The 13,169-nt window shown below is 45.3% G+C and overlaps 1 protein-coding gene across 1 annotated transcript in view; it reads right to left on the bottom strand.

Annotated features, from left to right (window-relative positions):
- Positions 1-2,185: 2,185 nt before the first annotated feature.
- Positions 2,186-13,169, bottom strand: part of Gcat (Glycine C-acetyltransferase) — a 259,739-nt gene continuing 248,755 nt past the window's right edge. Inside the window, exon 13 of the mRNA XM_075682887.1 lies at positions 2,186-2,200. The gene's annotated coding sequence lies outside the window, so the exon portion shown is untranslated. The remainder of the gene's footprint in view (positions 2,201-13,169) is intronic.

Genomic DNA, 13,169 nt, shown 5'->3' with positions numbered 1-13,169 from the left:
GTTTCTTGTTAATTCACTCCGACCCCGTTTTGGACAACAGCCACCTGAGACTGAAGATTTTATCGCCTGACAGCACGCCCCGCCGTCATCAAGGCGTCAGTCACCATCGCAGTCACCACGACCATCCTATCCGAGAGGTACAAGTCGGATGTCGCAAGGACGATCTCCGAGCCCTCGCCTGGAAAACTAACGTCAGCGACCTTTTGAGGCGAGGCCGCTGACACTCGACGTGCGCGAGACCTCAAATCGACGCGACCTCAGACCAACACCGACACGACGCCGGTGTCTCATGCTGGAGATATTTCAATCAACATACCTGCGCTGATCGACGGTCGAAATGTTACTGCTTTAATAGCCTACTGGCGCTGACTACTCGATTACCAGCGGAAAACTAGCAAGCAGTTTAAAGATAGTTATGACGCCTTGGACAGGGGCGCACTTACGGACAGCTGGCGGACATTTCGTCAAACCACTTGGTGAGTGCCCTTCTCGTGTGCAAATTCAAAATTCTACGGTTCCGATCAGTTCCCTTGTTCTCCGAGAATGCTCCCGTGAATTGATAGTTGGAATAGACTTTCTTCGAGAGTATGGCGCCATCATTGACCTCCGCAGACGCTGTATTTCGTTCTCTACAAAAAAAAGCGATGACACGAGACGCCTGTCGCCACAGAGCCGCTCTTTGAATATCCGACGACAGCATCACGATACCACCTCGTGCTAGTGTAATGATTCTAGTAACATCCGAGGGCACATGCGAAGACGAAGTACTCGCAGAGTGCGACGTCTCCCTTCTACTTACCCTCGGAATTAGCATGGCTCGAGAAATCATTGACGTTAGGGATGGCCAAGCATACGGCTTGATCACTAACTTCACAAATGAGCATCGACACTTCTTCCGTGGCACTGCTGTCACTTCCCATGAAACACGAAAGCAGCTGTTTGATGTCTAAAATATGTCTTGAACAGCTAATTCAAAAGTCTAGTAGCAGTCTTGAGCAAGACATTTTGTAGCCATGGACGTCTGAAGTACTTCAGTACGCCCTGCTAGCGTTACGCTAAAAATTGGCTAATTAACAGCTTGAAAAGAACAACTGAAGACTTCTATTAAACATTCTCTTAAATCTTTGAGGTAGCTGTTACAAAAACACGAGGTTTGCCCACAGTTACAATTTATTTTAAACGAGGCGAGCACATTAGAAAAAAGTTTACATTGTCAAATAGAGTGATGCACAGGTAGTTTTCCAGATGTGAACCATGGGAATAGTGTAGTACAGCCTCATTAGTCGCTTATATAGTGCTTTTTACTTAGACCAATCAATTGAATGCCGCCTGTCAGAATTATTTTGCAAATAATACGAGATCTGTATTGCATGCTGATATCATGCCAATGTTCGCCAATTAACCTAAACCAGAACACGTCTGCATGAAACACGTCATTGACGAAACTTCGCCCTGCTGGGTCTCCACCGAATTGAAATAGTTTCTAGCAGGGAAACATTTTGTCATTGATGCTGCAGTTCAGGCAAAATTTGCATCCTGGTTTCAGCTACAGGGGGCAGGATAGCCCGACACTAGTATACGAAACGCTGTGCTGCAATGAATTGGTAATAAATAAAGGATAATTCACATCTGGAAAAACGCTCTGCGGACCACTGTAACTGGCAATATAAATATTTTTCTCTGATGTCCTGTCCATGCCTCACTTAAAAGTAAATTGTAACTTACTTTGTGGGTGCCCCTTGTAAGGTAACGCCACATGCTTGCACAGCATCACGCAGAAATAATGACCAGTTCTTTGGCGTACCGCCAATTAGAGAATTCCTTGCACGTTGCATGTTACAGGAACTGAAAGATGAATCATAATATGCTGTTATTTTTTTTTCATACATTGTACGATGAGCTTTTCATGCATAAAACATGATTGCAAGTGAAAATGCAGCAAGACATCTACTTCACATCATGCCACATAGTCATAATTTATTACCTAATAAAATAGAAAAGACTCAGAAAGTGTAATTATCAAGAGCGAAAGATAGCAGCAAAGGTGATCATGCATGAATCTTGATGATTGCCGCCGCAGCCAGAGCCGGCCAGCCTTCGTAGGAGAGCACTGGCTGCCCACAAAAGCTTGCTGTCGGGCCACCCGTGAAGGTTCTTGTTTCTTGAAACAACAGTGCTTGCAGACATAGGCAAGCAATACCTGCACGGAAGGGAAAGGCGAGGGAGGAAATGGGAATGTTCAAATTGGAACTTCGAACAGCAATATGTGCTAAGATGTTTGGCTCACATTAAAAATAAGTTTAAGCACTCCTTTATCTTAAATTACCGGCATCTTAAGGTAAGTATGTGATGATGTTTAATATTACTAGTATATTTCCTGGGATAGTTATTAAACTGCAGAGCAGAGTCAGTCAGCCTTCAAATTAATATATGGTGTTTTGTGGCTAAAAAGGCGCTTATTAACTTGTCAAACAAGTCTACGAAGCTTCCTGTAAAATATAATCAGCTTATAACAGTAATCCACTGCAAGTAAATGATGTACTAACTCAATTAAAAAGGTAAATAGCGCTTTATCAAAACAAAAGCAAGTTTGACATTTTGTACTGTCTAGCTGTTGCCTTTTTTCTAACTTAAACATGATGCAATACAGCGTAAGCAGGTAGCATGCGAAGGACGAATGGGGATAAAGTAGTGTGCAAAGCAGCACTTCTCGGCTGGATCAATCACTTTTGTTCATATATTTTCATGTGACCCCAATTGGCTTAGGGCAATACTTCACACGAATGACGCATCACCTTGGATGATACGTCATAAAAATTGAAAGTATCGTATGATGGTGATCAAACGATAACATTGCCCACTGTCTTGGGAGTGTTAACATGCTTGTTGAACGAGAAAGTGCAGTGATCTGTATAGGTAGCAAATTCATAAGTGCATCTATAGCCTCAGTTAATTCTGAGCGTCTACATTGACTCGCAATTGAGAAGCCACTGCACACAAAAAAATGTATTCAAGTAATGGTCCATGTTGAATAATTTCTCACCTAGTGAAAAGCCAAATGTGGAACTCTAATGTGCCAGGGCAAATAAATTGCTAAATTCTGATAAGACCTGCAATGATATTGAAATAGGTAACAAAAACCAGCACAGGTAAATTTATAGTTATGGCGAAATTTTAAAAGCACCTCTGCAAATTGCTGGAGCCCTCAGCATTATGCCTGTTCTACATGCACATATGTTGCAGCGCAATATCTCAGACGCAGGCGCCTCCACACATCAATGTGCGATCTCCTCACAATAAAGTTAAAAAACAGACTGCACTAACTACCTGATGTGACTCATTTGGCAAGCGCCAAGCACTGACGCATCATTCAAAACACACGGAATTGTTCTCCACTTCCGGCAGCGTTTTCTCTACTTCCGTTTTAAGTGAAAAGATGTGGATTCACAGACTTTCATAAACCACGGTTAACTTCGTTAATATCCGCTTTTTCTTCCTGTTTGGTTGGCTCTCTCCCTTAGTAGATCGCCTAACTTCTCAACTCCTTGCGACTCTTGTTTCCAGTTGCCAATTTTGCACAAAAGGTGCTGTACAATTAGGGAAAAACCACACGAGGTAACGGGTGACAATCATATTGGTTATAGGTTTAAATGGACACTAAAGGTTACTATTAAGTCAACGTGGACTGTTGAAATACCATCACAGAAACCTCAAAACGCTTGTTTCGTGCCAAGGAGAGACTTATTTTAAGAGAAAATGCGTTCTGAAGTGTCCGCGTACCTCTAGCGCAGTTCAAATCGCCCGCCCTCCGATCGAGGAGTACTGACATCATGGTCTCATAGTGACGTTGCGCCATCGGTGAGTAGAACGGCGTCCGCAGACGGCGCTACGGCTTTTCTGCGCAAAACGCAAACGCGCGGCCAGAAACAGAGCCAAGACAGAGCCGACAGCAGAGCGAAAGCGGGAGTATGGTGGCTAGCGGAAGGAGAAACGAATTACGTCCCACATTACGTCCCACGGCACACGGAGAGTCCGTTTTCGTTAAACTATAGGCTGCGGCGAGCTCGCAGCGTGGTCGGCGTGGTCTGTGAGAAGTGACGAGCCTTTTCGCACTCGCAACAGGGCATAAAAAAGTGCGAATCGACGCAAAACTCGGCCTAGAAACGTGCTTCGCCACAGCCAGGGCTCAATACGACCCAAGCTGGCACGACCCAGATGTCGTTTCCCGCACCGCCACCAGGCGCCGCTACTATACCTCAAACTCCAGCGCAAGACACCCATAAGCTGGTACTTCATTCTATGACGCAAACTTCGACGCACGTCGCAATGGACCCTGACACCGACAGATTGGCTCGCGATGGTGGGCTCAACTTCAGCGATTTGAGCACCGGCGAGCGCGACCTGCTGCTGAGGGCTCGCACTGCCGGCGTCATTGCGTACTACGACGGCGGCCTCGACACCGGCTCTGCGGAGCGGGAAAGCAACGAGGGCTTCCCACGATATCACATGGACGTGACATTCTCGCTGCTTGTTCCAAATGAAAGTTTCGCGAGCCAGCAGAACCCTCACAGCACGACGCGATCACGAAACTACTGAAACTTCAAAGCGTGCGCGGCGCAGAGTCGAGCGCGCAGAGTCGAGCGAAAACGAAACCGTTCGATCACCCATACTACTCAAGGGTAACGTCAAAATGTTATTTTTTCTTTGAATCGAATAGACGTAGACAAGTAGCATTTTTTTCCGTCTTATAATCGAATGAAATTATATTTTTAGTACGAGTAGTTGAGTATTAGTAACACAAATTATGAGGAGTGCTTTCGTCATCGGGCTAGTACCGGAATGTCGCTGGGGGGTCTGAAATCGTGTCATGCATTTACCTCAATTTCTCGGTTACTAAAGCTCTGTTCGCGATTATATTGACGCCTTAGACGTTCTAGAACATTGCTCTACCACTTTAACTTGAGTTTCTGGTAACCTTTAGTGTCCCTTTAAGTTTTAAGGCGAAAGCCTTTAGATCTCTACCCGCCGTGGTTGCTCAGTGGCTATGGTGTTGGGCTGCTGAGCACGAGGTCGCGGGATCGAATCCCGGCCATGGCGGCCGCATTTCGATGGGGGCGAAATGCGAAAACACCCGTGTGCTTAGATTTAGGTGCACGTTAAAGAACCCCAGGTGGTCGAAATTTCCGGAGTCCTCCACTACGGCGTGCCTCATAATCAGAAAGTGGTTTTGGCACGTAAAACCCCAAATATTATTATTATTTAGATCTCTATGTTTCAAGGTCGCGTCGTAAACTGGAAGTATCACGTGAGCCAAGGAAGGCCCGAGGTGTCCGAAAGCATGATTACCCAAGTTAATTAATGAATCATTAGTGATTGACATAAGGTCTATTAAGGAGGATTAAGGTTGATTAGACTGCATCTACACACATGTAAAAGGAGAATTCGTTTTTCTCTGCAACCACAGCACCAAATTTGACGAGATTTGTTGCATTTAAAAGAGAGAGTTAAAATCTATTGACTTTTGGTTCCCAATTTTTGATTTAGATCGTCAATTTTTTATTGAAAAATTGGCAAAAATATAAAATTTTCAGAAAACGAAACTATCAAGTTATCAACTCTCTAACTCGGCAAGGAAAAATATCACCATTCTGTGAATTGTACGGGATGATACATTTAAACGGGACAACACTGATATGTTACACATGGATCTAAAAGAAATCTATAATATGGATATACAGCTTTTGCACAACCCTTGTACACAATGTAACAAATTAACGTAAGATATAAATTGACGTATGCAATTTGTCCGCTTTGAATGATCTAATCGATTCCATTTACAGAACCACGGTATCTGTTTTTGATGCAGAGCTATTATTTTATAAACTTCGTATGTCTCACCTTTTCTAACATTCAAAATTTTGAAAATCATTTTCACAAAATTCAGGCCATAAATCGAAATTCCGCTTCGACCACTCACTAGAATTTAACTTTCTCTCTCAAATGTAACAAATTTCATTAAAATCGACCCAGGGGTTACCTCAGAAAAGCATTTTCGCGTTTTACATTCATTTGAATTGGCCGCATCGGAGTTGGGCCCGAGCTAAAGCTTCCTCTTATAGCAGGGTTTGACGATGGATGCTGTTTCCCATTATTTTATTTTCCACCTTATCTAACCCATATCACGGGTATATGGTTCCCAGAATCTGCCACCCTCGCGGCGAGCCGTCACTCAAGGAAATAATGAAGCAAAACGACAAGTTAAACGCAACTGGCGCTTTCACAGGCCGCAGCTCGTTTCTCGTGAATACAGACCAGCTGACTACGAACGGAATCCCTTTCCTGGTCCCTGGATCAGTATAAACAAAGAAGGTTGAACTAACGAAGCAACAACAATGCGCGTGACCGTTCAAATGGTGGTTTCAACTGAACGCATCTCGAGTTAATCGCGCGGGCATCGAATCTATGAGAAAACTGGCCTTAACACCCTAGGAGATGTCGATAGTTACAGCCATCCAAAAGGAGCGAAAAAGGCAGCAAAATGTTGACCGCCAAATAGCTGTCAAGTCCCAACATTGATTTGGCGGCGCTTTAGGAATGTCAATGAGGAGTGGTGGCGGGGAGGGGGAGTATGCCGCTTAATTTCGGGGGGGGGCGGAAGGGAGGGGCCCCCCTGCCCCCCCTCCTTGGGTGCGTGCCTGACGCACGGTACTGTATGATTTGAATAGTAGGTCAACAGCGGACCCGCATGACATCTGTAACAAATTGCTTAAGTATTTGAACGACGAATAAATAAAATATCTGACCACATACATTAATGAATGTATGTGGTAAGATGGGGTATATCCAGAAGAATGGATGACGGCCAGTACTATCTTAATACCAAAGCCGGGCAAACAAGTCAACTTGGATAACCTCATGCCAATTTCATGTCTAGGGAAGGCAATGGAGCATGTCATAATGAACAGGTTAACGAAATATGTGGAGGACAATGACTTCCTACCGTATAATCTGATTGGTTTGAGACCAGGCTTGTCCACACAAGATGCGATGTTGTTAATCAAACATCAGCTGCTCTTAGTCAAACCAAAGAACAGTCGCGTTCTCTTGGGGTTGGATGTCGAAAAAGCTTTTGACAGAATTAAGTATAGAGCAATACTTGAAATCATTTCCGAACTGGGATTAGGCAGAAAACTCTATGAAGTGGTTAAAACCTTTCTTGGCAATCGTTCAGCTCACCTTAGATTCGGGGATATTAAATCAAAGATGGATCTCGGTGACAGAGAGACGCCACAAGGGTCAGTCTTGTCACCTATGGTTTTCAACCTGGCCATGTCAAAAGTGGCAAAGGGATTAAAAGGGATAGAGGGCATTCACTTTACCATTTATGCAGACGATGTGACTATACGGTCCGCTGAAGGACGTATGGCACAGGCGGAGAGCAGACTTCAGAAGAGCATTTATGAGGTAGAGTTCATTTTAGAAGACATGGAACTCAAATGGTCGCTGATAAGTGAACTCCTTGTACTCAATAACAGGAGAAGGTGTAGAGAACCGAGGGGATGTGTTCCCGAGGAAGAATCCAGGTTAGTACTAACCACGAAGGCAGGCGAATCTATTAAGCAAGTAGAATCCATTAGAGTCTTCGGGTTATTTCTGGAGGCAAACGGGGCAAATGGAAAAACATTCTAACACATCACAAGCAAGACTGAAGAGGTAATAAGACTGATAAGGAGAATAACTAACAGACACAGAGGGTTAGGAAAGGAGAACGCCATGAAGCTGGTCCACGCTTTCGCCTTGTGTCACTTCTCATATGTAGCTGGGATGCTCACTTGGACATAGACAGAGGTAAACAAGTTGAACATAATAATTAAAAGGCTAGTCAAAACAACAGTGCGGTTGCCGATTAACACGCCGGATGATAAACTAATGAAACTGGGGCTCCACAACACAATAGCCGAGATAATTGAAGCTCAACAAATTGCCCACAGAGAGAGGCTCTCTGGAACAAGGTCAGGTAGAGCAATACTTGAAGAGGTAAGGTGGTGCTCAAGCGAAACCAAAATTTCTGGTGAAGACACAGTAGAACTAAAAGATAGCATAACAGAGATAATCAATGTGACTCCGCTCCCCAGAAATATGCCCCCATTGCACAACCTGGAAAGACGAAAGGCAAGGGCCAAACCTCTCCTGCAAGAGGTAGAACACGACAGAGAACATGCGGCGTTTGTAGATGCTGCAATGGGTCAGAGGAAAGAAAGCCTTTACTGCAGTAGTAGGAGATGCAGATGGTCTCACTCGGGATGCTATTACAATCATGACTAAAGATACGACAGCCGCGGGACAAGTAGTGATAGCATTGGAGTTAAGGAATATTAAGCGGCCGCGAATTTCAAGTGACTCTAAGATGGCTATTAGACACGTTACCAAAGGCTTTGTAACCAAAAGGGCTGCTCAGCTGATCGGTGAGATGGACAGCCAAGGGATCGAAATCCGCTGGTTTCCTGCGCGCATGGCGTCTGTTGATCCATGTCGGAAGAATTTAAACGAGATGGCTAACGCAGATGCACGAGGACCATATGTGCACTACGCGACCAGGACCATAATACTATACAAGAGGAGAACAGGGACCAACTACTTACATATAATGAACTCACGAAGCATTAGAAGAGAATTCCCAGTGCCACACGCTAAGCTCAATAGAGCTCAAGCGATGACTCTGAGATTGTTACAGATAAGTAATTATCTGAGTCCAAACTTTACTAACAAGCTATATCCAGAAAGAGAGGTACTAATCAATTGGGGAAGTGTAATGGCATCATTACTCTGGATCATATGCTTTGACAGTGTCCTGTGTATTTCACAGACTGTGGCAAGGAAAGAGACTGGTGGCGACGAGTACTTCACAGTGGAGTGCTTTTAGATAAAGTACAGGTCACCCAGAAAGCCCACAATACGGTGGTAAGGTCCAACCTTAATGTCCCGATATGGGAGCCGCCTGCGTCAACCTAAGGGTTGATCTTCAGGACCTGAATAAAGTTCATCATACCATACCATTGAGCATTTCCTGTATTGGACTTCGTATACCTTTTTGGAGCCACTCGGTACGGGTGTTGACGCACTGGTTCTACAGGTTCTTTGACCACAATGCGGTGTTTTGCAACGGGAGTACGGTGGACTTTCTATGAAGTAGAAGAGCATTCAGCGAACTTTTTGACCAAGCTCACAATGGCATGGCTGCGGTGATGATAGCTCTCGGTCAATATCGACAGATGCAAGGACACTGTCTAAAGCCACAGCGGCTGGCGACGGTGTATTGAGAGCTCATACATATCTGTAACTTGTGCACAGTCATGAAGATGCTATGGCTCTTCCCTTCGCCACGTGTTGCGCCTCATTGCCAAAGTTAGTGAAGATTACATTCGCTCATCCCTTACGCAGGTGAACAACGCCCCTTGCCACGCATATTTGCTTTTCCAGTAGCAGCCCGATACTTCCGTTCACAATAAGTCCCTTATAGTCGCGAAATGCGTCACTCCTTACAACGACAGTAACTCCGCATCTTGCCGGCACCGTCAAGTATCCATCCACAGAGATAACATATGTAGTTGTTCCACATAAGAAACGGCAAGAGCATTTTCCGTAGAAAACGTGGGATTCTTGCAAGTTGATGACTGTGCCATTTGCTTGTAAAAAGACCATATCCAGGATCAGGTCACGGGAACACTCAGGGAGAACAATAAAGCTGCTGACGTACATAAAGCCACTAATTCCGATTCTTGGTGTGTACATTCCTACGGGCTCGACTAAGTGCCTTCCGGCTGTACGTATCGGAGATCCGGTCCAATGGATCGATACCTTTTCCAATTTTCTGGCGAGTACGCTGCTAACGATGAGTAGTCCGCACCAGTGTCTAACAACGCAGCCACTTCAAAGCCGTCGACAAAAACACATAACTCAGAAGTAACGGCGCCATCACTGCATTTGTTCGTCGCTGCGCCACCGCCGTCGTCTCGTCGGGTTAGCGATGGAGGGCCTTCGGTTTTCCGGGTGTCAGCAGCCTTGCCTCTACAGGTCGCTGGCTCTATTTTTCCCGTTGCGGTCTTCGTGAGCGACGCCTCGGTGAAATGGAGGATGGACGCGGACTCGGCGACCGATAACGCATAGGCGCTGCCGATCGAGGTTCATGTTGGGGGTGCGGAATACTTTGGCGCGCAAATGAAAATTCCTCTATCGCATAAGGACACTCACCGTTTCAAAGGCAAGTCCCATTCACAGAGAAGCCACGCAGTCCTACTCGGCGATACTGGCATTGCCGATACAGTTAAACAGCCTCTCCACAATGGTAGCAGAGGGTACGCCGGTCTGCAGTACGCCAAACATAGAGAAAAGTGTATAACAACTGTGTCTTACTAGTACTCACGTACGGGGCAGAAACCTGGAGGCTTACGAAAAGGGTGCTACTTAAATTGAGGACGACGCAACGAGCTATGGAAAGAAGAATGATGGGTGTAACATTAAGGGATAAGAAAAGAGCAGACTGGGTGAGGGAACAAACGCGAGTTAATGACATCTTAGTGGAAATCAAGAAAAAGAAATGGGCATGCGCAGGACATGTAATGAGGAGGGAAGATAACCGATGGTCATTAAGGGTTACGGACTGGATTCCAAGAGAAGGGAAGCGTAGCAGGGGGCGGCAGAAAGTTAGGTGGGCGGATGAGATTAAGAAGTTAGCAGGGATGACATGGCCACAATTAGTACATGACCGGGGTAGTTGGAGAAGTATGGGAGAGGCCTTTGCCCTGCAGTGGGCGTAACCAGGCGGATGATGATGATAATGATGATGATGATGATGCGTAGCTTTTACGTGGTCTTCCTCCCGGCATGGGCGACGTACTACGAGGAAGCATCTGGTGCTTAGCGGTAGTTCGTGCAGGCAGTGCGTCCGAGGTCCTACCGTAAAGCTTGCGCTTGTGATAGTCGGGGCTGATGCTTCGGTTGGGATAGGGGCTGTACCTGAGGCTCTGGTTCACAAGTTACTTGCCGCACTTCTTTGCGTACGACATCTGCAACTCAGAACAGCGTAGGAGGGCTTTGCAGCTCTTCCCTTACGGCAGACCTCACTATTTCACGTAGGACGTCGATGTTGTTGTAGAGGGCTCCTGACCCACCTTAAAATGATGCGGCGCTTGGATCTCTGCTGTACTGCCTCACACGCTGCTGCAGCGTCTTCTCCATCGTCGTTACTTCTGAGGCCATCTGCTACAGTGCGGGGCGGATTACGAACCGGGCCGGCAAAGAGCTCCAGCTTCACACCGTGCATTAGACGCGGCAATTTCTAGTCCTCGGCCATTTTGGGTAGGCTCCGCGGAAAAGGCGGGACATGACTTCAATGTACATGAACACGCTTTCATTGTTGCGTTGGTTCCACGCCTGATTAACAGCTTCTGCTCTCTCTCTCTGCGGTCCGCGCTCGGGTACGTAGTGAGCAGCTCTCGTCGGAAGCGATCCCACAACCGCGCTTCATGGTTTTGAAACTACGTGCGTACAGATTCCTCCAGCGCGAAGTACACATAACGGAGTTTCCTCGTTTCGTCCCAACCGTTACACATGGCGACACGCTTGAAGTTTTCGAGCCACTCCTTGACTTCCTCGTATGTGTCTCCGTGAAAGGATTCTGGCGTCCGGGTTGAGTACGACAACGTGAGGTGTGGTCACTTGAGTAGCTATTGCACTGTCGCCTAGACTGACTGCCGCCACTTGCCTTGGTGAATCGGCAAGAGGACCACTCGGGGGCTTACGTCTCAACACGTCAAATGGCATTCATTAGACGTTCGGCACAAGGGAACCCCACCTATTCATCAGCTCCACTGAACACATATTAGTCTTTTAGCCGTCTAAAAGACGTTTTGGCAAGAATAACGAGGCTTGAAAATCAATAAAATGTTAAAAAACGTATTCAAGACATCTTGGCAAGATATTGTCACAATCAGTAATGTGGGAAAAGGGGGACGATGATGGTGGCCTTGGAGACGACGAAGAAGAGTGTAGCATTATCGCTGCTATCGTAGCATTATCGCGCTTAAGATTTGAAGACATCTTACCAAAAAATTTTGTCGAATGTGTCTTGTAGCCGTCGTTCAGGCCGTCTAGTGCACTGCCGAACAATGGATATAAGACGTTTTGGAAGACATCTTGTGGCCATGTTAAAAACGGTTATAAGTTGTTTTGCGAGACGTTTTGTAGTCATCTTCAAAAGTTTTTCCAACAGATTGAACAGCTTTTTGAAGAGCAGGGTAGGATACCTTCTACTCAGTATTTGCGTAACGTAGCCCTATAATTTATTAAAGCAATTTGTGAGCGGCAGGTCCTTTAGGGCCCCAAGGTGATGTACGTAAGAGCCAATTAAAGCTCTTGGAAAAGTAACTGCACGTCAAGTCAGGAATGTTTAACATTCATTTCAAGCGTCAACACCTTAAAACTGAATCGAAAAGCAACAAAAATGACAGCAATATCTACAAAACCTGTCAATTTACAGCGGGAACACTATTGCCAGCGGAAGCACTAGCACAAAGGTGACATTTTAAATAGCCTCTAAACGCTAAAATTCAGTCGTAACATTGCAATCTAGATGGTCTGTCTCTTTCAGTATCAACTGTCCAACGTAATGTTCCTTAGCTCAGTGATCTGGCTAGAAACGGCATACACTGTACATATGCGATGGTCTGGGAAGACCCAAGATCATTATACTTACGTTGTCAACGCTGTTAGAGATTAGCAGATGGAATATTAAGGACTTCAGCAACACTATCACGGAAGTTTCTCTTGCATGGATGTTTGGCACACATACGAAATTAGAAACACAATACACATTTTCATTATAGCATTAATTATAAAGATATTGAGTGTCTCCCGATATCTGCTAAATGGACAAATCAATGGGATAATTTCTAATCTTCGCGATATTGAAAAATGTTTGGCTGCACCGACAGCACCAATGCCTATGGCCAATTTCTTGCAACCCACCATAGTACCACTGAAATATTCGCAAGCCACAAAAGTGATAACATATGTTAAAGCCATGCTTAACATAGAATGATTAATCACACAATAAAGCGCTAAAGTGGCCAAAGATTTAAAGAAATTTTTAATAAATCAAATCAATAAGA

The sequence above is a fragment of the Dermacentor variabilis genome, chromosome 2 (assembly GCF_050947875.1).
Source record: "Dermacentor variabilis isolate Ectoservices chromosome 2, ASM5094787v1, whole genome shotgun sequence".
NCBI lineage: Eukaryota > Metazoa > Arthropoda > Arachnida > Ixodida > Ixodidae > Dermacentor > Dermacentor variabilis.
This window is presented reverse-complemented; position numbering and strand designations above follow the sequence as displayed.